General features: G+C 36.0%; 2 protein-coding genes across 2 annotated transcripts in view; both read left to right on the plus strand.

Annotated features, from left to right (window-relative positions):
- The window catches only part of LOC136038638 (leucine-rich repeat-containing protein 24-like), a gene marked incomplete at its 3' end in the record, with an annotated part of 65,186 nt that overhangs the window by 11,788 nt on the left and 26,818 nt on the right, over positions 1-26,580 (plus strand).
- Positions 3,293-26,580, plus strand: part of LOC136038637 (leucine-rich repeat-containing protein 24-like) — a 112,170-nt gene continuing 88,882 nt past the window's right edge. The window contains exon 1 of the mRNA XM_065721882.1: positions 3,293-3,502. The gene's annotated coding sequence lies outside the window, so the exon portion shown is untranslated. The remainder of the gene's footprint in view (positions 3,503-26,580) is intronic.

A 26,580-nucleotide genomic window follows, 5' to 3' on the forward strand; every position in this document is an offset into this window, starting at 1 on the left:
TTTTTGAAAAGGGCATTTTTGTGCTACAAATTTAATAATACTCTTATTATAAGATTTTGGGTCGATGGATGGAAATGAATTAAAAAGTTAGATAATTTTTGAACATCTTCGAGATGATGCATATAGATAGGGCTGCAAGGAGAAAGGAGACTTTATATTTTGCATTTAGAAGGAGATGGCAGCACTACATCGTATATTTCTGAATCACCTTATGCCTCGTCTCTTACTTCAATCAGCTTGAAAAGGACACTTGACTTTTGAATTAGTATTTTGGTTAGGTGAAACCATATACAGAAATCAAATTTGAAACTAATTTTGTCTGTAGCGGTTTGTGATACCCAAAATTGAGCCGGAAATTTTTTTCTTACAGATTTTTAATTTGTAAGGCGTATATGCAGGGTCTAGTAGATTTAAACGAAAAAATAAAATTCCCGAGATTTTGTTGTATCTCTAAGTGGAGCCTAAGAATTTGTTTAGAAAGTTAAATTGTTTGATAAGTAAAATTGTTAAAATTAATTATAAAATTGAAGCTAAATTGTTTGATAAGTGAGATAATACACCTGTTACCGGCTTGCTTACTTTTCTCTGGCGCCTTATTGCATTTTTTTTTATTAGTATTAATGGAAAACATTAGTAAAATACTGCAAGTTTTTAAGAGGATTTTCAGTGGTTATTGGTAGATGCTATAGAAATACATTAGAGACCACATTATGCAACAAGTTGTGGTAAGGTTTCGCCAATTACGAGTAGTTCTGCCAAGTTTAAAGATAGAATAAATACCAAAAGTATGAAGAATTTGAACTTTTATGTGTCTCCTTGTATTTTAATAGACGTAGCTGAAACTAGCCTGAGTTTATTTAATAAGAAAACCATGTTTTAAGGTTCTAATGATCGGTACATTATCAAATTATAACATTAACTGGCTGTTTGGATTTTTTCAATTTTCGGACGGGAGAGCCGTGATATTTCACTGAATATTACAGACTATTGTTGTAAACAGGGGCATCAATCGACAAAGTGTAGGGGAGAGTAGGCAACATACATTTTTCAAAATTTAGCACAAATATTTTTTTTCTTTCATTAACTTTTTTAAATAAAACTTCGACACCTTTGCTTAATCCTGAATGTTAATTCTGGAATAATAAAAATAGTACCTACATTTCACAATACGAACGAGAAAATTTTTATTTGAAGAGACCCAAGTAAAATTCCGTAAGTTATTCTTCTTAGTTTAGGCTTCTTGGGCAATGTGCATCCGGCATGACACCCGGATTAGACCAAATCTGCTTCGACCCAACCAGCTAACAACTTATTGGGTAAGTACGGAGGGTCAAGTAAACTTGAGATGAAAAGCAATATTTTGAAAAAGGAAAATGGATTTTTTTTCAAAACCTGAAAATGGGCCAAACACTAAATTTTTCAAATCGATGTGAAACTTTCATGGTAGTAGAAATGATTGACGGTACCTTAACAAGGACAGTTAATCTTGGAAGAAAAGGTGCTTATGTCAATACTTAGTCCGAGCATATTGATTTTTTTTTCTGTTTTATGCCTATCTGCTTTAAAATTTATGGCCATTAAATACCACATTAAAGATTTCAGGACCAAGGGATGACCTTAAAACAACAATGTTGAAAATCAACAATGTTGAAAGATTTAACTTTCGTTTGGAACTATATGTGATTGAAATAACAAAATAAGCAGAAAATGTATTATTTTGAGAAATACAGTTCTTAGTTCTAAAATAGAGCTGTCAGATCTAACCCTATTTTCATCTCGTTCATCACAAAATTAATTTAAGATTATGTTAGAGAATAAGGTAAGTCCCTCAGACTGGGAATAAGTGAAGGTGAAGAGATGATGTTGGGTAACGAGAAGATCGATCAAGTGGATAACTTTACTTACATATGTAGTATTCTTAGTAAAGATGGTGGATGCAGTGAAGATGTTAAAATTAGAATAGCCGAGAACCAGAGTGTTTTTGTTTCACAGTTGAATAACGTCTGGAAGAATAGGAAGATACGTCTGCGAGCCAACATTAGAATAGAAAACTTCGAAGACCACACTGCCTTTCCATGATGAAAGTAAAACAAAATAGGGATGATACCTTTTTATTGACAGTGAAATATAAAATTATTTAACTGGATATTTCGAACACATATACAGTGTTCATCAACAGCAGTAAAACGAGTTTTACTGCTGATGATGAACACTGTATATGTGTTCGAAATATCCAGTTAAATAATTTTATATTTCACTGTCAATAAAAAGGTATCATCCCTATTTTGAACTGTTTTATTTTCAACATTAGAATATTGGAAGCTGTTGTGATGACAGCGGTCAAGTATAGTTCTGAAATGTGGGCACTCTCAAAGACCGAAGGGGATTTAATAGATGCTTTCCAAAGAATTGTCTCCGGATTATTTTGGGTATATATCTGACTGAATGTATTTCAGACAATAAGCTGTACGAAAAACGTGGTTCTATCCCGCTTTCTAGGATTATAACAAGAGAAATGTTTTGGTGGCTAGGACGCGTTTTGCGGATGAAGATTGACAGATTACCAAAGATTGTTCTTTCCGACCTATCATCAAGGGCCAAACAAAATGCAGTCTGTTCCCGAATGGAGTGAAAGGAGGTCGTAATGAGGGATATAAAGGAAATTGGTAATTCTTGGGAGGGTGTAAAGAGGAAGGTTCTGAAAATAATGGGATGAAGGAGGAGTGTTCGTAGCTGCGTTGGTCTCAGGTGGCTTGGTGCTGCAATGAGTTGTTGGTGGAACTGGTAGTCAGAGCCATGCCTAGGATCGGTAGTGCCCGGAGAAAAGTTAATTGCAGCCTCCCCCCCCCCCCCCCCCGACTCAGATATAAGCAAAAAACCGAATCAAAATAAAAAAAAAACTTGATCAAAGTGGGCAATCCCACTGCCCGTCCCACCCCTGAAATTGAGGCTGTGACAGCTGACTGTTACCATAACAAACCCCCTCCCACCCCTCCCTAGGAACTGTTCTTGTAGTAGTATTGGTGTGTTACAAACCTTTTGATTGTGAACTTGTCTTCAGACTTTACATAAAAAACTTCAAATGGTTCAGAGAGTTCACAAATTGCCTTTTTTAAGTTACCCAGAACTAGATTCAACTCTATAGATATGGAGCATGATTCCTCCAAAAAATTTAAAGGCTTCAGGCCCATGGTCCAAACTCTTTGGTATATTAGAGAGTAAAAAGTCCCTTGTTGTATTTACGCTTGCGGGTAATAATACAGTTTGGTTTTTCGCTCCTGGCGGAAACAGCAATCAGTTTAAAATGTTGTCGTGTGGAGATACAACGAATACCACGTTGAAATATTTTGGATTGTTTTTTTTGGATAGCCCACCCCACCAAAGTTAATCCAGGCATTATTGAGATGTGAAAGATATTTGGGAGGTCATGTCAAATGGAGATAAACTTGGCTAATTCAAAGACTAAAGTGGTTTAGAACAGGAAACATTTAGCCTAGTTAAGGTAGGAGGCTCAAAAACACTTTTCCTTAGGCCTAGAATTCTATCCTCAATTCTGCTTAAGAACAATTTTCAAACTTCACTTGCTAACTCAGACTCAATAAAATTGTAGATCTGAGGCTTTCAGCTAACTTGGAAAGTAGCCCAGACTAGCCTAGGCTAGTTCAGTTAGAAGAATGAAAGCTTTTGGCCTGGATTCAGAGCAAAGCCTAGGCTATTTCGCACCTTGAAAAAATGTTTCCAAGTTCCAACCTTACCCCTTCCGTGTTCAAAGGTTTGGGAAAGTACATAGCCTAGGCCTAGCATAGAAGACATGTCTTAACTTTGCACAAAAAATTATTTTGCTGTTATACTGGTAAAATTCTAGTTAATTGACTTCTTGCTATCTCAGAAAGGGTTTAGGCTAGGAAAATAAAACTTTCAGGTATGATCTACAAACTAAAGTATGTCCCAGGAAGGTATTTTGAAGCAACTACCTCCACTCCTTCTTCCTCTAGAGGGCCATGACCTTTGATGACCATGTAAAAATATGTGTGTTATAAAAGTGAAACCTTGCAAAATAGATCTTATGCTTAATTGAAGTACAACAAAATTGGCTAGCCTCTATTTTTGTTTGAGGTATTAGGCTAATGCACAATTGGGGCTACTGAGAAGGAAATATGCCAAGAAAACAATTCTTACTTCATACTGTGCAAAAATACTTTACTCCCAATCCCTCCTAATGAGCAAATATATTTCCCATGTATTTTGCCTTGTGCCACTCTTGTCTAAACTTAATGTTAATTTTACATTACACTGTAATGTAAAAATAATGTGTTACTTTTACACTGTAAAGTTAGTCCAAGTTCATCAAAGGTCAGTTAGAGGCACTGGCTGATCCAGAGGGAGGGGGTTAAATGTTTAGTTTCGTCACAGGCTGTCTAAAGTGTGCATTACTGCATATAGCAAGATTTTGATGATTGAATATTGTTTCTTTGTCACTATTAGAGAAGTGCATCCATTTTTTGGCTTTCTAAAATCCCCTTCCAACAAGACTAAAACTGCGTAAAGTGGGCTTCCTTACTGGTAAAATTACCTGTAGAGCAAAGCATATTAGTCCCTGAGCCCTGTGGGCAGCAGGGCAAGGTCTTTATTCTATATTTATTCAACAAAGAAAACTAAAAAAAACACCTTGAACAAGGCTTATTAAATAAATATAGAATACAGACGCCCTGCAGGGCTCGTGGACTAATGCATTTCGCTCTATAGGTAATGCTACCTGTAAGCAAGCCCACTTTACGCATTTTTAGTTTGCCCCATGGAGGAGGAGGGTCAACCAGAAATGGATGTGCTCCTAGAATTAGCAATTTCTAAGCACTATAGTATGGAAACTATGCTGCCTTGCAGCATACCTTTGTTGCACTGGCTCTCCCAAAGAATTTGCTCATTGGCACCCTTGTCACATTGGGCCTCCTCAAGATTTTGTTTTAGATCCACCCCTTTTTGGAGGGGGAAGGGTTGGAGGTAGATACTTCAAAAGACCTTCCCATCGTAGGTTCTCTTCATTCTTCTAACTATCATACCCCCAAATTAAAACTACTTTGTAAGATAGCATAAAGCCTATCAGGGCAAGAATATTTCTGGCAACTTGCTGCTGTTTGAACACAATTATTTGTAATTACCTAGATTTTATCTTGGAGTGATTAAGGACAACACTATTTCTATTCTAATGTCTTCTAAGATGCAGTCAGCATATGGTGTAGTGAATCTCTCTGACAGGCTGTCCACATACTCTGAACTAGTTGATGTGGATCCTTGTTCTGTAATGAGGACATACTCTGTGTACTCCCTAGAGTCTGTTTTGGTACCAACCTGGAAAGGGCAAGTTTGGTTGTGCAGCCTGGGCATCGACTTGAACAAATTAGTAATTACCTCTCTAGCACCTTTATACTTGGATTGGTACTATTTGCTTGGACATGGAGAACTCTGTTGGGATGTGGCTTATGTCCATGCACAAGTTTGATTACACAACATTTACCAAAGCTGCCTTATTCCCCTTGAATCATGGTTAGTCTAAGCTTGAACCATTATTGATCATAGGCCTAACAGGGGATCTGTGTAACATAGGCAAGACTATTGGTGGATGATTGGATATACTCTGCTAGATAACTCCAAGACAAGAATTGACAGAGGGTATTGTAAGGACAGATTTAAGGGAAATGAGAATTTGTTTAGAGGGTGAATTTGTTAAGAGGGAGGCTTTGAGTAGATTCAGATAGAGGAGGAGTATGCATAGTTGTGCTGGGCTTAGAGGCTTGGTGCTGCAGTGGGTTGTTAGTAGTAGACTAGTAGCAGTAGTAATTGGCAGAGGCAGAAATAGTTTTTGTGTGACAGCTACATTTTAAGTGTTACATGAATTAATTAGCTAATTATCTTAGTTCAAACTTCTGTGCAATTAAGACCCATACTTGATCAGTTTAGTTCTGTGTTAATGAACAATAATACACCAAAAAATAGTAATTACCACTGTTTTGAAGGTCTAGTGACGCGCTGAAAAGGTCTACTTCAGCACCCAAGTTTTGTTCCTCTTCTTTTGCAGTTAAACTATAGATCAAGCCATTATTGCTGGCATTATGGATTCCTGCCTTGAGTTATTATCCCCCAAGTCTAAGTCTTTACACTTTGAAATCCAAACTCTAGGTTTTCCCAGTTGCAGATTGAGTTAATGTCACTCTACAAAGCTGCTATTGTAATATAGATAGCAAAGCCTATGATCTTGATATCATCTGCATATAGTGTCTTTTGAGTTGAAACATGTGCCCTGTCTGAAATATAGTATCATTGATATAAACATTAAGAAAGGTTGGCCCAAGTATCTTGGCTTGGGGTAGCCTATTCCGCTTTAAAACAAAGGATTTAACCTACTTGATTCTCCCCTAGAGAGATTCTTCAACCCGGTTGATGATATGTGGGTACAACCTAATACTATACAGTTTATAAATAAATGTTATGTAGTGAGCCACATCAAAGGGCTTTGGAAAAAAAATCAGTTGATTGCCTTTTTCATAGAAGTCAAATTTTATTTTGACTGTTTTTGGAAAGAAAGCATTTTAGCTTTCATAAAGAATTTTTTATCCAGAATTTTACGAGCAACGTATATTATAGTAATAGGCTGTAATATTCAGGGAGGGATCTTGGTCACCCTTCTTAAGTGTTTGAGTAATGTTGTCTTTCTCGAGTGAAGAGGTAGCCCACCATTAATTAGGGACACTTCTTAGGCTATTCCATAGTCTTGAAAGAAGGTCTGTAGATATAGCAACACTTAACAAAATTTGGTATTTGATCAAACTAAAAAATGAAGGTACGTTAGAATTTTTTTACATTCTTTACGAAATTTATGTAGCCTTAGAAGTAGGAAATGATGGAGATTAGAACAGATATCATTAAGTCTGGGAAAATATTTGTTAGGAACACCGAAGTTTTGTCGATTAGGAGCATACGTGCGCTTGCCTTTGTCATTGACCTTGCAGAAATAAGTGAAGCTTACCATGGTAAAAGTAGAGGAAGACAGCTTTTAAGTAACTTAAAACGTTGTGTTACGTGATTGATACCTCTAGCATTAGATCTTTTGCAAAAGGATTACAGCCAGAGCAATTGCTATAACCTGTGACATTCATTTGCATTTAGGTAGGTAATTTTATTCAAAAAACAATACAATAAACTTTCATTCATCAGCTAAAAAAAAATAGGCCGCAATGGCCTTTAGATATCTTATTGCTAAAGAAAAATAAAAGGCTGGGATGAGGACACTTTTTTTTTGCATGAGACCTATTTTTCAACTTTAGTTCCCCTCTCCCTCTAGAGACATTTTGGAGACTTGCCATTCAACCCTACAAAAAGGTAATTATAATCTTTAACCTTTGCTTGAAAAGTCTCATTCGCTTTTACTTTTGTCTACTAGCAATTTATTCAGATAAGAATCTCGCACTAAGTAGTTCCTTGAATTTCATAACATTTTCCTTGCTGCTAGAAAGTGACAAAAATTAATTGTTTCTTACCTTTTGACTTTTAGAGCTTTTGTAAACTATAAATAAGTCATGTTAGATATTCTAAATGAAAGGCCGTAAGTACCTCTTGTCTAGTGGGACTAGGGAAATTTCTATTTGATAGAAATTCCAATTACGAAATTTTTAATTATCCAGGCTACATATAGGAGATGACCAGGAAATGAAATTTAATTTTAAAGGTTTGGCCTACAAGGAGTAGCCTACAACATTGAAAAGTGGTAATAAATTAAAAGGTTTGTTCTATTGTATGCGCCACAGAATGATTCTGCATTCAGAATATGCTTTGAGTGTCTTGGCCAAATATTTCCTATATATATATATATATATATATATATATATATATATATATATATATATATATATATATATATATATCTATATATATAAAAATAAGTTGTCTGTCTGTGTGTCCGTCTGTCAGGTGACGTCATGTTTCTGTGTCGACTGACGTCATGAAGTTAGTTGTCGTCATTTTTGCTATGACGGTGACGTCATTAATGGTATTTAAGACATGCGTTCACGGAAAAATGTTTAATTGTAAAATGACTGAAGAACCTACAATGGCAACAGCCGAGGAAGCTGCTCAAAGAGTCTATGCCAAAAAACTTGCTGCTGATAGAGAAAGTAAGAAAAGAAAGCGTGCCGAGGAATCACAAGAACAGCAGGGAAACAGGCTTGCAGCTGATAGAGAAAGTAAGAAAAGAAAGCGTGCCGAGGAATCACAAGAACAGCAAGAAAACAGGCTTGCGGCTAAAGAACGCAAAACCGCGCAGTTAGATGAAAATCCACCTGGAAAGCGAGAGTCAAAACATATCAAAACTGAAAATGATAGCGATGATGATTGGGTTTGGGATTTTGACTTGGATAAGGTCATCAATGCCTACCAGATTTAAGTTAAAAAACAAAGGTTCGGCGATATGTACTTCATATTGACGCTGAAAAATAGGGGACGCCGGGGGCACAGGCGGGATACATAATTGACGACTGAGACACAGGGATTGTTTGAATAGAAATTACAGACCGCGACATCAGGACACAAATGACGACCGGGACACTGGGACACAGGGAATATAAATGACGACCGGCACACTCAAAGAGAAAATACAAACTGGGACACCAGGACACAAATGACGACCGGGACACAGGGAATATAAATGCTATTTATATGCACAGACAATGGGACAGCGAAGAATGTTGTATATTCGCATGTTTTACGTAGTTAAAAATATATATTTATATCTATCTCTATTCACAGGTGGGACACAGGGACACAGCTACAATGGCGCGTAACGACTTAAGCGCGCGGGGGGGCTTGGGGGTGCGCGAAGCGCCACCCCAACAGCTAGTATATATATATATATATATATATATATATATATATATATATATATATATATATATATATATATATATATATACTATACATGTATATGCATTCTTTATCAAATTAATCATTTTTTGCAATTGTCTTCAGCTGAATTTTCGGTTCTATTATTAATCTAAAACAAAAATTGAGATTTATTTGCTCTGCCTTTTCCACAAGTGATTAGCTTGTAAATTCAACTCTCTAGAGATAAGTGGATATTGAACTCTTCCGACTTTTTTTTTGCAGAAAAGTAACCTTGGCTTCTATCGTTAAAGTGCTTTTATTGCAGAAAGCTTTGACAGATTTAGAAGGCTTAATGTGTTCTTTGTAAAAACCAGCTTTTGCACTCTTACATCGATTAATGTATTTTTGTGACGCCTCAAGAGTATTTTTGCCAACATTTCAGCTAATTAATGTATATGACCAAAAATGTTTGTAGTCTGAGTTACAAATTAGAGGCTTTTCAACAAATTTGGGGTTCTATTAAGAGGAAAGCTTGAGTTTGTCTCCATGGGAAAAATGCCGATGTCATCTATTGCGCATGCACGCAGAAGGGAGATTTGTTTTCCTCCCTTTGAGATTGGCCTGAAGGGCTTCTTGGTAGGAAATTAAAAATAGTGGACTAAAAATGAACAGACTCCCTACACCCCTCGGAAAAATCCTCTATTTCTTCTCCCTCTTGAGGTCAGATCTGTGTGAACCCATGCTATGAATAGTTAACTAACAACATCATAAAGTTATGTGTAAAACTCTAGATACAAATATTAAGTATATCAACTTTTTAATCTCTATTTTAACTTCTACTTTTGACTTTACAAAAATCCCAGACATTTTCTATGGCTGCCATATTGAATCTGGGTATTGATATTGCCCAAAGACAAAATGTGCGCTGTCATGCTGAAATTATATTCGGGGTCTGGGCTGTGGGCTTAATTTAGCATTATCATTGCCAGGTTACTATTGACAGGACCGTAGAGAGTTTAGACCAGACGCTGGGGGTAATTTCTTTTTGGATTAGTACTGATACTAACCTATTACCCTGTTTATGTCCATCATTAATTCGTTTTGTTTTTCAAAGCGAAAACTTGATAGGCACACATTCGCAAAAGTAACATATTAATTAGTCCTTGGGGATTTATAGTAATCATAATCATAGTCATTGATCTACGTAGATTATTTCGTCACTAAAAGATCAAATGGCTAAGTTGAAAGCTAGGCAAAAAAACGGAACCAATGAAATTGGAATCCGTGACTCCTGACTGCGGTTTTTACTTCATCTTGAGTATATTATTCTGTGTGGTTGTATTCTAATTTAATGAATCAGCTTAAAGCGCCTTAGGGTCTGTCATAAAAAAGCCTGTATGCTTATTTAGTAAAATGAAATTCCTAATGTGCCTGATTTTAACTTTTTTTTTGAAATGGATTTTACGCTTGAAAAGTAGAAACACTGGTTTGCCTAGATTCGAATCTTCACTCATCTCTTCTCGACCCATGTAACCCCATTTTAAAGAATGGGTACGTCTAAATATAAATTAAGATGGTTTATGGCTGTCATTTCCGCCACAAATAGCCTATGGTAATTTGTGGTTAAAAATTAATCAAAGCTATAAAATCGTCCCTTGGTATCAAGTATCAAGAATGCTCTTTGATTTACGAACTTGACCGTAAGTCTGAATGTACAAATAAGTTCGTGGAGTATTTTTGTATTGCTGCACAGAAAACTCCCCAAAAAGTTTTAGACCCATCTAGCCAAATGTTATTTCCTCTCCCCTATGGTTTCAATCCTGTATTGCACAGTCAAAGTAAAAAGTTTGTATCAGTGGCAACGCTATTTACCCTTTTTAAGAGTCAAAAGTGATGGGAGGGCAACTAGCCCCCCCCACGTCTTCATTTCCCCAAATGCGTCTGATCAAAGTTTTGAGATAGCCATTTTGTTGAAAATAGTCCAAAGGTCAAATAGCTATGCCTCTGGTGTTGGCAACCCCCCTCCCCCAGCCCTCGGGTCAAGGGCTGTAAGTTATGCAAGTTAACCATTGTTAACACATAAGGTTTTCATGGAAGGGGTGGTCGTATAAACTTCGGAGGAGACTCATTCGATTTGAAATCGAAAGTCGTAGTTCCCTTTTAAGAGTCGACAATGATCGGAGGGCAACCAGCCCCCCAGGCTCTCCTTTCCCTCAAATGCTTCCAGTCAACATTTTGAGATAATCCTTTTGTTCAAAATAGTCCGAAAGTCAAATAACTATGCCTTCGAGGTTGAAAAACTTCCAGCCTCCAGGAGAGGGTTATAAGTATGCAATTTGCCCATTGTTAAGATATAATGATTTTTATTGGAAAAGAGGCGTGTATGCTTATGGGGATGACATGATCCCCCACAGCTCTGGAGAGGATACCGAACCCAACAAAACTCACTGTGTGCGGGCTGATTGTCAAAAGGACGTATCGTTAATATCCAAGGAACGGATGAGTGTATTAAGTTGAAAATTTCAAGGGATATTGAAGGGGGCGTTGAAGGGCCAACCGTCTGGGGCTACACGGAAAGCATGTCGTCCTTGTCTGGGTTGGGAGGATGTCATAAATAAAGATTTAAAGGAAATGGGAACTTCCTGGGAGGGTGTAAAGAGGGAGGATTAATAGATTAGGTTGGAGGAGGAGCGTGCGTAGCTGTGTTGGCCTCAGGCGGCATGGTGCTGCAGTGAGTTAGTAGTAGTAGTAGTAGTAGTGTTGAAGGGCTATCATAAGGTAACCAGCCCTCATGCTCTTTTTAGATGATCTCTTCCCTTATCACTGATCAGTATTTTGAAAACACGATGTGGTTCAAAAGAGTCAAAAGGTCTAGTAACTATGCCTCTGCGGATGCAATGCCCCTCACAGCCCTCAGGATAGGGATTGTAAATTATGTAATTTGCCTTTTTTTTACATGCAGAATTTATCATTGGGGAAGAGGATCCTGTTTTATCCTGAGGCTCCATAAAGGCTAAGAATGTTAAGGTAAAACTTATAGAAAATGTTGAGGGGAATGTCTTAACAAAATCAAATGCAGGAGGGTTTTCAATAGGACACAACAGCAATATCTAAGGAACCGCTAAGTGTGTTAAGTTGTTGGCTTGTTGAAAAGGGACAAAGGACAGCCTCCCCTTCCTTTCTTGTTTTTTATATTCTCTCCTTAAAACTGATAGATATATTAAAAAGCCATTTTATTCGAAATAGTCATAACGTCTTATATAGTTAAGACCCTGGGGATGCAGTGCCCCCACAGCCCTTGCGATAATGAATGTAAATTATGCCATTAGTCATTTTTTACATGCAGGGTTTATCATTAAGAAAGGGGGGAAAGTTTGATCCCAGATATGTCCAAAAAGGCTAAGGGTTTTTCCGGGAACGCACAATTTGAGGAAACGTTGAGGGGTATGTTGATCTAAGCTAAAAGAAACTATATATATCCCAGTTATTAAAAAGGCCAATGTGCGATATCCTAGGAACAGGTAAGGGTATTACTTGGAACTTTCAGGGCCACTACTACTACTGTTACTTTTGCGGCTGCAAATGAGACTAGTTGTGTCTGCAACCTGTCAATCTTCCAACTGCGACAACTTGCAACTATGACTGCGACTGCTTGCAACAGCTGCTACATCAATTTGTGACTGCTTTCAGGGAATCTTGAGGAGGATGTTGAACTTTGAAACTTTAATGTTGAAAAACCATCACTTTGATGTTTTGATGATTTTTTGCGCTTTTTTCTGCAGGATGCATGTATTACTTCTTTTTCGGATGACACTGCGCTAACAGTGTTTGCAAAATCAGTCGGTGATTTAATAGTAAAAGCTAATGATGCTCTCAAAAGATTAGAGGTATTTACAAGTTTGCTGTGCGTGAATGTAAAAAAAACGTTTTTACTGACATTCTGTAGACTGGGTGATTCTGTTGATGTAAGTAGTCTGGCACGTACGCAGGGGGGGGGGGGCTTCGGGACGACCCCCCCCCGAAATGTTGTGAAATGTTTAATTTCCCCATGGTTTCTTGGGATTTTTGGCAAAAATAGGACATTTATTAAGAATCTAGATACATTTGTGAAGCCTTTTTTGGGGATTTTACAGCATGCAATTATCCGGTCAAGTTACTGCCCAATTATTAATCCATTTTCTGTCTAACTTTTTACCCTCTTTGAAGTAATTAGCAATTGTACTGCTATTTTTTTTTGTAAAGAGAGTGTGCTTGCCACAGCAAAATAGAATTATCCTTGATATTAGAGCGTTTATCCCCCCTTTTCAGGACAAAGTACAGCTTTTAATGGATCAATTTTGGAAACTACCATTTTTCATTAAATCTACGTTTTTGCAATAGAAGTACTATCCCCCGCAGCACCCATATTGCACTGTTAACCTTAAAATTTCCCTTTCAGTGGGATATAATTGATTAATCACTGGTTCTAAATTGCTATGAACATAACCTGAGCCTAAAATGTACTTTTGAGGCTTCAGTCTTCTTCCCCCCATCCGCTACAATACTACAGATTAAAGTTAATCTGTATTTTCTGATATACATGCTTTTTGCATTACTAAATAAAAAAGTGCTACTTTATATCTGCTGTCTCGAAGGTTTTGCCCCCCCCCCGGAAAAAAAAAATTCCTGCGTACGTGCCTGTAAGTATTAAAGTCCTATTAGGTGAAAAGCCTATTTTACAAGTTAAATCACTGCGGTTCCTTGGCTTCCATATTGATTCTAATCTTTCGTGGAAGCATCTTAGCGACATTATTTCTGCCAAAATTGCACATAGAGTTGGCATTCTCAGAATACTGAAGCATATTCTGCCGGAACCTACTCTTAGCACGATAATTTTTTTTGCAATAATCTACACGTATATATCACATGGATGTTTAGTTTGGAACAGCAATTTTCATATTAATTACAAGCGTGTACAAATTCTACATAATTAAGCTGCAAGAATAATTGGGAAGTACGTGAAGAATAATTTTTAAAATAGGAAGTACGTGAAAGAGACCAGTGCATGCTTAAAGTCTCTAAGGCTACTCCATGTTGGACAGATAAGGAACAATCAAGCGGCGATGTTTGCGTTTAATTATGTGCATAATCTAGTCCCGGAAACTTTTAATGAGTTTTACCATTTTAGAAGTTCTGTTCATGAGCCTGATACAAGAAGTTGTGATAACTTGGTAGTGGATCGTCAAAATAGTGTAAGATCTGGTTTTACTTTGAAGTATCTTGGCCCTTCTGTATGGAATTCACTTCCTGTGAGTGTTAGGGAAGCTGAACACCTCCCACAGTTTAAAAAAAAAGATTAAAAGAGTATTTGTTGGGGAATTAGTTTTTATTTAAATTTTTTTGGGGGATCGAAGTGGGCTATAGGGCTGGAGGGAGGGACGGGTTGAAGGGTTTGAGATGAATGGAGTTGTATTTGAATGAGGGTTGTTACCCTGGGGGTGTTTGAGAGAAGGTGATAGCCTTTTTTCTTTTTTCTTTTTTCATTATTATATTAATTAGTGTAGGATGCTTCTAAGAACATTTATGTTTTTTGTAATTAGTATTAATTTATAATGCCTTCAGGAATGTTTATGTAGTTAATCGTTATGCGTTTGCCAAATTTAAGCTTTTCCCTTGCGTAGTGATTTATATCTGTAATAGTTCATATTTTTGTTTATTATGTAAATAAAAGTCAAGTCAAAAGTCAAATGCTATGCTGAAACTTTGATGATAAAAAAAGATGATGTTGAAATGGGGAACGTTGAAAAACTTGAAACTTTAGCAATCAAAAACGAACAGAAATTAATTAAAGATCTCCGAAAAAGAAGTTTTTCAAAGAAAAGTTTAAGCTTAAGACCGGCAGAAATAAATTCCTATAATAATTCAAACTTAAACGACCAGAAATTACTGTTCAATAATGAATGAAACCCCAAAAATAGAAATTAAATAAATAATCACAGCAAACAAACATATAACAGGTTAAAACAAGCAAAAAGTTAAAACAAGCAAAAAGTCACTGCAAACAAGGGTTTGGTTTCTGCCCCCTTCCCTAACTGCAAAAGTCTAAACCCAACCGAATATTTTTCTTTTTTTTTGTTGAAAGCTATTTGTGTCTTGAGCAGTCCTTGGAAAGAACTAATAAAATCAACTGAATATTTAATATATAATTACGTTAATTGCTGAAAGCTCAGCAGTTAAATTATTTATTTCACTGTAATTTTTATTTTTATTTTGAGTGTTTTAAGTACAAAAGAAAATATTTGTAATGTAATTCGTTTTCAATAAAGCGCAAAAGACGCAGTAGACTTTTGACTTTTACAGTTAGGGAATGAGGTAGCAGTTAAACTCTTGTTTGTTGTGATTTTTGTTCGTCTTAAGTTTGATTTAAAACTGAAACACATTGAGTTTTACTTGTTTAATGATTTATTTATTCATTTATACTAGTACCTGCCATATGTTTGTTTTCTATGATTATTTATTTTATTTCTGTTTGCTTTGGGTTTCATTTATTCTTTAATAGTAATTTTTAGTGGGCTTGAGTTGGAATTATTATAGTAATTCATTTTTGCTGGTCTTAAGTTTAATATGGCTCTTTACGTATCTTTGGAAACCAACTTTTTCGGATTTGTTTTTTAATTAATAAATGGAAACGATTGTATTTTTGCTTTCATCAGCTTTTGTTTTGTAATTAGTTAATTTGTTTATTCATGCTGATTCTACCAGGTACCATCTGGTCGCATCTTCGAGTTCATTATATATAAACCATGTAGCCCCATCTCAGTTTTAGACCTTTTAGCACCTGTCATCTCATGTTCCCTTCTGATCTTTCAGATAAGCTAAGTTGACTTAGAATATTAATAGTTTAATAATACTTGTCATTAGAAACTTGATTAATTGCAAGTGACAGCCCACAACTATTAATAGGATCACAGGCTCACGTCGCCCTCTTTTCATGAGATTGCAATTTATATTTTGCAATCTCCAGGATCTGGTATGGCAAATTTACAGGGGAGGGGGAGGACTCAGGCACTGTCTTAAATTTTGTCATTCCATGTTCTCTTTTCATTTTCCTATAGTTTCTGTTCTGATCGACTTAATCTGCCCCACTTGAAGTGAATTCCTGAGCGCATGTCAGGGTGTTTCAAGGAATGTGTCTGCTTCAACCTATATATCTGGTATTCGCTAAGCTAGGAAAATACATCTCCAACCTTTAGTTGCTGGGGGGAGGGTGAATTCCTCTACCCCAAAAAGTACTCTAAGCTACAAGTTGCAAGTTTAACCTTAGGAGGGGTCTTCTGAACTAATGTTAGTGGGAAACCACCCCTGGGTGAGGATAGGATTGTTAACAAAACGGACGCAAAATCAAACTTTATTTCGACCTTTTTGTTGCTCATGAATATTGACCCTGATTCCAGCTTCTTGGCGTTTAATTTTGATTTGTCTTTAATTATTGAATGCTTTTCTTTAACATCATCAGATTAGGTCGAGTATAAGGGTCAACGATTAAAAATGAATTCCCTAGTTCCCATCGGGCCACCTGTGACTGCTCACGCTCTTGGCTTTGCTTCTTTGTTAGAATGGTTAGTTTTAAGTGGCTTAATAAGTTTTAAGTGGCATAATTTGGAATCAGCACATATTTTTCTGCCAGGTAGTGAAAGAATCATTGGTATAGCAATTTGTTTGAGGTTGACACCCTTTTTTTGCTATTTTCCTAGAACCTCTCCCCCAACCCCACTTTGTCTCAAAACTTTAAGCCCCAAACAATTCTTTTGACTTTAAACATTTAGTTTCATTTTCATCAGCCAAAAAAGAGCTTAGAATTGACATATTCAATCACATTTGGTGGTGTTTACTTAATCAACATTTTTTGTAACAACCTGAAAAAAAACCTCAAATTTGTGAAAAAACTAGAGCGGTAAACTTTTTCGATTCGGAATCAGCGCATATTTTTGGGCCAGGTAGTGAAATAATCATTTGTATAGCAATTTGTTTGAGGTTGACCCCTTCTTTTTCAAATTTTCCTAGAACCTCTCCCCCAACATCACTCTCTCTCAAAAATTTAAGCCCCAAACTATTCTTTTGACTTTGAACATTTAGTTTCATTTTCATCAGTCAAAAAAAGAGTGTAGAAATGACATATTTTATCATATTTGGTGGTGTTTACAGATTCAACATTTTTTGCATAAACCTGAAAAAAAAAAAAAAAAAAAATCAAATTTGTGAAAAAACTAGAGCGGTAAACTTTTTGAATTCGGAATCAGCACATATTTTCGCGTCAGGCAGTGAAAGAATCATTTAATCGTAATAAGCAATTGTAATTAAGACTATAATCGAAGATTGATTTTAAGATTAGCGAAAGATCAACGCGAATATCCGAATATTGCTTATTGATTAATTCGCAATTAATTCGCCCGGTTAATTCGCAAAAAATAGAAAAAAATGAAGTATTTTTAACTTATCAGCGGGTGATTGGATCTTAATGAAATTTGATGTTTGGAATGATATTGTGTCTCAGAGCTCTTATTTTAAATCCCGACCGGATCTGATGACATTGGGGGGGAGTTGGAGGGGGAAAACCTAAAGTCCCGGTTTTGCTACTTTAGGCACTTCCAGGTAAGCTAAGACGATGAAATTTGGCAAGCGTATCAGGGACCGGACCAGATTAAATTAGAAATAGTCGTTCTCCCGATTTGACCATCTGGGGGGAGAGTAGGGGCCGGTTAATTCGGAAAAAATAGAAAAAATGAAGTATTTTTAACTTATGAGCGGGTGATTGGATCTTAATGAAATTTGATGTTTGGAATGATATTGTGTCTCAGAGCTCTTATTTTAAATCCCGACTGGGTCTGATGACATTGGGGGGAGTTGGAGGGGGGAAACCTAAAATCTTGGAAAACACTTAGAGTAGAGGGATCGGGATGAAACTTGATGGAAAAAATAAGCGCAAGTCCCAGATACATGATTGACATAATCGGAACTGATTTGCTCTCTTTGGGGTAGTTGGGGGGGGGGAGTAATCCTTAAAAATTAGAAAAATGAGGTATTTTCAACTTACGAACGGGTGATCGGATCTCAATGAAATTTGATGTTTAGAAGGATATCGTGTCTTAGAGCTCTTATTTTAAATCCCGACCGGATCTGGTGGTGGGGGCGGGGAGTTGGGAGGGGGAAACCTAAAACTTGGAAAACACTTAGAGTGGAGGGATCGGAATGAAACATGGTGGGAAAAATAAACACAAGTCCTAGATAGATGATTGATATAAACGGAACGGATCCGCTCTCTTTTGGGTAGTTGGGGGGGGGGGTGGTATTTCTGAAAAAATAAAAAAAATGAGGTATTTTTAATTTACGAACGGGTGATCGGATCTCAATGAAATTTGATATTTAGAAGGATATCATGGCTCAGAGCTCTTATTTTAAACCCGACCGGATCTGGTGACATTGGGGGGGGGAGTTGGGAGGGAGAAACCTAAAAATTGGAAAACACTTAGAGTGGAGGGATCGGGATGAAACTTGGTGAAAAAAAAACACGAGTCCTAGATACATGATTGACATAACCAGAACGGATCCGCTCTCTTTGGGGTAGTTGGGGGGGGGGGTTAATTCTGAAAATTAGAAAAAATGAGGTATTTTTAACTTACGAATGGGTGATTGGACCTCGATGAAGTTTGATTTTTAGAAGGATATCGTGTCTCAAAGCTCTTATTTTAAATCCTGACCGGATCTGGTGACATTGGGGGAAGTTTGGGGTGGGGAGACCTAAAATGATGGGAAACGCTTAGATTGGAGGGATTGGGATGAAACTTGGTTGGAAAAATAAGCAGAAGTCTTGCATACGTGATTTACATAATTGGAATGGATCCGCTCAATTGCGGGGGGGGGGGGGTAATTCTGAAAAATAAAAAAAATGACGTATTTTTAACTTACGAAGGAGTGATCGGATCTTCATGAAACTTCATATTTAGAAGGACCTCGTAACTCCGATATCTTATTTTAAATCTCAACCGGATCAAGCGTAATTGGGGGGGGGGACAGTTGGGGGGACTGGAAATCTTAGAAAATACTTAAAGCGGTGAGATCAGGATGAAACTGGATGGGAAGAATAGAAACCTGTCTAAGATACGTGACTGACATAACTGGACCGGATCTGCTCTCTTTGGTGGAATTGGGGGGGGGGGGGGTAATTTTGAAAATTGAGGTATTTGTAACTTACGAAAGGGTGACCAGATCTTAATGAAATTTGATATTTAGAAGGATCTTGTGCTTTAAAGTTCTAATTTCAAATTCCGACCAGATCCTATGACATTCGGGGGAGTAGGAGGGGGGAACTGGAATTCTTGGAAAACATGAAAATTGGAGTATTTATATCTTACGAATAGATGATCGGATCGTAATGAAATTTGATTTTTAGAAGGAATTCATGTCTCAGAGCTCTTATTTCAAATCCCGACCAGATCTTTTGACATTGTGGGGATTTGGAGGGGGAAATCTTCGAAAAACACTTGGAGTGTAGGAATCGGGATGAAGCTTGGTGGGTAGAATAAACAAATGTCCTTGATACGTGATTGACAGAATCGTACTGGATTCGCTCTCTTTGGGGGAGTTGGGGGGAGGGGTTCAGTGATTTGGCGAGTTCGGTGCTTCTGGACGTGCTAGGGCGATGAAAATTGGTAGGCGTGTCAGGGAGCTGCACAATTTGACTTGATAAAGTCGTTTCCCCAGATTCGACCATCTGGGGGGCAAAAGGGAGAGGAAAAATTAGAAAAAATAGGTATTTATAACTTACGAGTGGGTGATCGGATCTTAATGAATTTTGATATTTAGAAGGACTTTGTGACTGAGAGCTCTTATTTTAAATCTTGACCGGCATTAAGCCTCTTATTTTCCTTTTTAAATCAATCTATTGATTCATAGAATTTTGTTAGAGCTCATACCATATGATCTCTTGGCTCTTAGCTCTTCTCGCCTCGTCACAAGTGCCATATGAGCTCTTAGCTCTTGTTTTTTAGTTAGAAGGCCGAATATTTATGTTGGTGTATTTGCAATTTCAAGCGTGAATTGATCTCAAACGTGCTATTAAGTGTAAATGGAAGGAGCGATTTTTGGAGAAGCGATTGGAGCAAAATTTATCGAAGAGTAAAACGTAAATGTATATTATTAATAAAAATCTTTTATTTCCAAATATACTGAAAACTAAAACCTAAACCTTTTTTATCATCCACATGGAAAATTAGAAATTTTAAGTAAGAAACGAAAGCGTGGGATGGCTGTGTCAAAACGGTCCGTGCTTTTATTCTTAGTCTTAAATAATTCAATTTCTCCTGATGTAAAATCGCCATTTTTTTGTAATCTGAATATTTTTATTCGTTATATTTCAAACAATTGGTTCTTATTGGATTGCTGATGTTTTTGTTATTATTTTTTTGTTTTATCATAGTTAGAAAGAGAAGAGGGCGGACTCTGTCTTGAACTCAGGTCAACGTACGTTTGTACAATGCCTGAACTTTTAGGAAGGTTGACCAAAAATACAAAGAAAGCACATTGTTATCCCATAATTTTCCAGGCGGTAGAGACTTATGAGACATTTCAGAAAAATTATCCCCCCCCTATTGTTTTGTGCATGTAAATGTGTACCGTCTTATTTAACCGCTTTTACTGCTGACATCGTTGAAGCAAGCCCTTAGGCTAAAACGGCTATACTCATGCCCCTCCTCGACCTCACCCTGCTTTCTTCAAATCATTTCTTGGGACATTTTTCCATTCCATTCGAGGACGGCCTGCTTTTCACTTTATTCCCACTGGATTGCCAAAAACACAAGATTGTGAAACCTATCGTCCATAAAACATGAGATAACAATCACGACCTTCCTTTTATTATAGCCCTAGACAGAGGGATGTAATCATATTTGTCGTACATGTTATTATTTGATATGCTGCACAATGGTTCAAACGATTTCCTAAAACTATCTTAAAGATATTCCTTTGAAGAATATCAGGCATATTTTTATCAACTTTTGGATGTGCTTCGTTTCTTGACAACCGTCAGTACCATAAATTCTAATATCCCAATCTTAATTCGAAGGTTTACCCTGAATTTTTTAACGGAAGAAAAAAAAATGTTCCTTGGCTATTCCAATGTCCACCTCTTTATTTCATCATCTATTCTTACTGAGAATGCCATCTATGTGTTAGAAGTTATGTTCAGAATTTATACCTTTCTGTACCTAACCATGCTTATTTCCTCCTATTTTATTCCAAGTTTGACTGACGTAGTCTTCTTCAAATTAGTTTTCAAACCTATTTCCATGCCTCCTAAGACTCATTCATTTTGCTAACATTTATACCTAGGACACTCAAAGGAATCTGTATAGTTATAAGTCAAGGGTATTTTTACCTTGCATTTAATACGATGTTCTCTGATAGCCTTACTGTGTTCGTTGGAACGAAATCAAACAGTTCGTGGTAACGAACTGTAGTAAGGAGCGACCCGGCTCAATAGTAACCAAAACTCTAAAAAATTAAATTTTGATATCAATAGCTACATCAAAAGAATCGCATTTTAATGCTGATTTTAAATATATAAGTTTCATCAAGTTTAGTCTTACCCATCAAAAGTTACGAGCCTGAGAAAATTTGCCCTATTTAGGAAAATAGGGGGAAACACCCCCTAAAAGTCGTAGGATCTTGGCAAAAATGACACCATAAGATTCAGCGTATCAGAGAACCCTACTGTAGAAGTTTCAAGCTCCTATCTACAAAAATGTGGAATTTTGTATTTTTTGCCAGAAGACAAATCACGGGTGCGTGTTTATTTGTTTGTTTGTTTTTTTTTTTTTTTTTTTTTTTCTTTTCCCCAGGGGTCATCGTATCGACCAAGTGGTCCTAGAATTTCGCAAGAGGGCTCATTCTAACGGAAATGAAAAATTCTAGTGCCCTTTTTAAGTGACCAAAAAAATTGGAGGGCATCTAGGCCCCCTCCCACGCTCATTTTTTACGCTCTTTACGCTAAAGTTTGACTCTTTGCCACAATTCTGCTTTTTAAAACAATTAAAAGCTTTAGCGTAAAGAGCGAGGGATTGCGGAGGGAACAATCTATTTCATATACGGAGTAATTTCTGTTCGTTTTAAGTTTTAATGTCGCTCCTTACTTTCAGTTAAAAAAACTAGTTTTTTTTATGTAATCCATTAAAGATCCATATAAAGAGAGATTAAGCACAACTTTGCTTGTTCTATTGTTGCTTTTCTTCATAGCTTTGTAATATGTTCTAATATTTTACTTTTTTTAGAAGGGCAGTATAATGTTCCTATAACTTTTTTAGTCCTTAATCAGTCCTTTTTTAGTCCTTGATCGATTCAGGTTTGAGTGTTACTCTTTTCACGCGTTAACTGGAATATTTTCCTAATTATTGAATTCTTTTTGGAGTACCCCCCCCCCTGAGAGAAGAGTCAGTCGTATTTTGTTTACTTAACCGATTTTAATTAATTAATTTATTCAACCGTCACAGTTTGCCGAAATGTTAAAAAGCCGTCAACGATATTGGAATAATGGCTGACATAAAAAGTGATTTCAACATTAGAAAACATTGTACTCAAGGATGTGCTCACAATCAGACTTCCAGTGCTTTGTGTCCAATCCTTGTTACTTTTAGTTTTAAACCATGGGAGTAAATTGTACTAATAGTTGTCGCTTAGCTGATTCCAGGGGGTGATGGTTTCTGGAGTAGTATGTCTGCCGAGTCTGTTATTGCTTCTTGGCTTCTTCACTAATTCAAGTGACCCTGTTTTAGTGTTTAAAAATTTACAAGGCTTCTTATGTAAGTCTTAAGATCATCATCTAGTCACTTCACATATGCCAAAAAGCTAGTATTAACAGTTTAAGTGGTACAAGTTATTTAAAAATAAAATGTAAATAAATTTATTTACATCGTAAGTAAATAAAATGAAACAGCTGAAATCGTGCCGTTTGGGTCATCGACATTCTTTGTGTTATATTAAGGTGTGTGTAGTCTACTTGTCTTTTGGGCTCTAATTGACCATGCAGATCCCCCACAGGGTCAATCTGAATACAGAAAAATACGCTCTTTGTGACAACAGATTTAGGGAGGTTTCTCTGACCCTACCTTGTAAGTTGGAACCATTTGAGATTTAACCCAGTCACTAGATCTTAGGATTTAGTTCCGGCTCCATTAACTAAATATGAGACTTGCAAACTTTTCCCAGGTCTGGACTCTTCGAATCTTGGAAAATGATCTCGTATCCCTTTCAGAATGATTAGCAAGATTTTTGTTGAAATACTGCTTTTATTACCATAATATGTATAATTGTAGTCTAAATAAATCATTCACAAAATTTACCCGCAAAAATCCTTTCCAGCACTCCAGCGTGTGTACATCGACGTTTGGGAACGTATGCACCAATTCTGGTGCTTAGCTACGTGAAATCATTTGTTAAATGACTCGTGCTAAATTAAAGGCTTGAAATAAGTAGTGCGTGCTTCAGCTTAATAAAAAATGTTACTTGGCTTTTACAGTATGCTCAAAGAACGAAAATAGGTGTCATGCAATTAAATTTTGCAACCTAGTCATTTCTTTTTGGTGAAATGTGTATGCAAAAGCGAGCGACTAACTGTGAGCGTGACTTGGAACATCATTTATATTGTTCTACAGATTTTGTCGATCAAACTAAACATTGGTAGATGCTATTATACATTATATGAATGGCTAGAAGCGTCTAGTTAAAAAAGACACATACAATAGAGTTCAAAAGTTCAACTATTTAGGAGCCACTGTATAGGCGCATCCAGTTCTGATCCTCAAAATGAGGGAGGTATAAGATTGGGAAAGATGATCCTTTCGTTTTCTGGAGGGGGGCCTTCAAACCAATCGTAGAGGGATAACCATTTCTTTTTTCTCTCGTAATTTACCCTAGAAAACACCATAAGAAGCTATTGGCTTTTCTTTACTGGAGGACCTATAAATTCTGAAACCAAACTGCAGTTGTCTCTCTTAATGACATTCCCATTTCACAGACGACTGTAACTAGATTTATTGGTGTTCATCTCCAGTCCTCAGTTTCATTTAAACCGTGTACATAAAACATTTCACTTGCGATATTTCTCGCCAAATCTTGCTGTTTCACAAGGCCAGTTACCTTATTAACGATGAAAACACGAACATGCTTTGCAGCTCATTCAAAGGGTATTTGTGTATTATACACCACTCAAGTGCTTTATATAAGAAGAACTTACGTAAAAACGATTTGGACAATTTCATAGATGACATTCACTTAGTTTATATATATATATATATATATATATATATATATATATATATATATATATATATATATATATATATATATATATATATATATATATATATATATATATATATATATATATATATATATATATATATATATACACATATATGTGTATATATATATATATATATATACACATATATATGTGTATATATATATAAATATATATATATATATATATATATATATATATATATATATATATATATATATATATATATATATATATATATATATATATATATACTAGCTGTTGGGGTGGCGCTTCGCGCCACCCCAACACCTAGTTGGTGGGGGCGCTTCGCGCCCCCCCCAAGCCCCCCCGCGCGCGTAAGTCGTTACGCGCCATAATAGTTACGCGCCATTGTAGTTGTGTCCCTATGTCCCACCTGTGAATATAGATATATATATATATATATGGTTTTAACTACGTAAAACTTGCGAATATACAACATTCTTTGCTGTCCCATTGTCTTTGCATATAAATAGATTGTCAGGTTATCCCCCTGTTTCCCCCGGTGTCCCCGTTGTAGTTGTGTCCCTGTGTCCCGGTCGTCATTTATATTCCCTGTGTCCCGGGTCCCGGTCATCATTTGTATCCCGGTGTCCCGGTCTGTATATACATTCGTTTTTTAGTTTTGTTTTTCTCCTTTATTTTTTTCCTTTTTTTTTCTTTTTTAGCTTATTTAGATTTTTAGATTTTTTAGTTTTTTTTATTAGTTTTTAGTTTTTATTTCTTTTTAGTTTTTTTGTCCCGGTCGTCATTTATATCCCCCTGTTTCCCCCGGTGTCCCCGTTGTAGTTGTGTCCCTGTGTCCCGGTCGTTATTTATATTCCCTGTGTCCCGGTCGTCATTTGTATCCCGGTGTACCGGTCTGTATATACATTCGTTTTTTAGTTTTGTTTTTCTCCTTTATTTTTTTCCTTTTTTTTTCTTTTTTAGTTTATTTAGATTTTTAGATTTTTTAGTTTTTTTATTAGTTTTTAGTTTTTTTTTCTTTTTAGTTTTTTTGTAGTTTTTACCTTCTTTTTAGTTTTGTTAATTTTTTTTTTTACTTGTGTCCTGGTCGTCATTTATACTCCCTGTGTCCCGGTGCTTTGTTGATTGCTAATCGAACATTCCTTTTGTCCTGGTCGCTTTCTCTTTGAGTGTCGTCATTTATTTTTTTCTTTTTTAGTTCTTTTAGTTTTTACCTTTTTTAGTTTTTTTTTAGTTTTTAGTTTTTTTAGTTTTTTACCTTTTTTTAGTTTTTTTAGTTTTTTAGCTTTTTTATTTTTTTTATTAGTTTTTAGTTTTTTTGTAGTTTTTGCCTTTTTTTTTAGTTTTTTGTCCTGGTCGCTTTCTCTTTGAGTGTCGTCATTTATTAGTTTTTTCCTTTTTTTTTTTAGTTTTTTATTGGTTTTTACCTTTATTTTAGCTTATTTTTCAGTTTTTTCCTTTTTTTTAGTTTTTTTTTATTTTTTATTTTTTTTAGTTTTTTACCTTTTTTTAGTTTTTTTAGTTTTTTTAGTTTTTTAGCTTTTTTACTTTTTTTATTAGTTTTTAGTTTTTTTTTGTAGTTTTTGCCTTTTTTTAGTTTTTTCAGTTTTTTTTTTTAGTTTTTTATTGGTTTTTACCTTTATAGTTTTTTTAGTTTTTTAGCTTTTTTATTTTTTTTATTAGTTTTTAGTTTTTTTTGTAGTTTTTGCCTTTTTTTAGTTTTTTCAGTTTTGACGTCACCTAATCCAGTTTTTTCAGGTGACGTCACCTGACACATCCATCCACACATCCATCCACACATCCACAGACAGACAACTTATTTTTATATATATAGATATATATATATATATGTATTCAGTCCGATGTTCTATGTGGTATTATAGAACAGTATAATACCATAGATGTTAGAATGAAAATTTGGGATTGCCCAAAACAAAACAGTGCGTCAATGGGCACAACATGACTGCATTCTATAAGTTTTTAGTAGTTTCCATAATTTTGTTAATAATAAAGTATAATATTCTCATCATATTTTGTGATATTTCATTCGGATTGAGCGTTAAAGAAACAGGTTAACATAAATCACAATTTGTTCAATTACAATGGAGGTTTGACCCATGCCTACAGGGATTTGGAGCTAAGGGAAACCCTCTTCAAATATCAGTACAAAGAGCCCCCGGGAAAACTTGAAAAATGTGGATCTATTTACGCACTTCTTTTCGTATTTTTCACCCCATCTCCCTCTTCGAAAACTCTGATTTTCTTAGACTCCTATGTGTCAGACTTGTGGGCAGTTCGTGGTTCCATTTCTGATGTCTCAACCACCAAGTGTAAAATCTTCATGTAACTCAGTTATTTTTCTAGTCTAAGTCTTGCTTTTTCAGCAA

The sequence above is a fragment of the Artemia franciscana genome, chromosome 18, assembly GCF_032884065.1.
Source record: "Artemia franciscana chromosome 18, ASM3288406v1, whole genome shotgun sequence".
Classification (NCBI taxonomy): Eukaryota; Metazoa; Arthropoda; class Branchiopoda; order Anostraca; family Artemiidae; genus Artemia; species Artemia franciscana.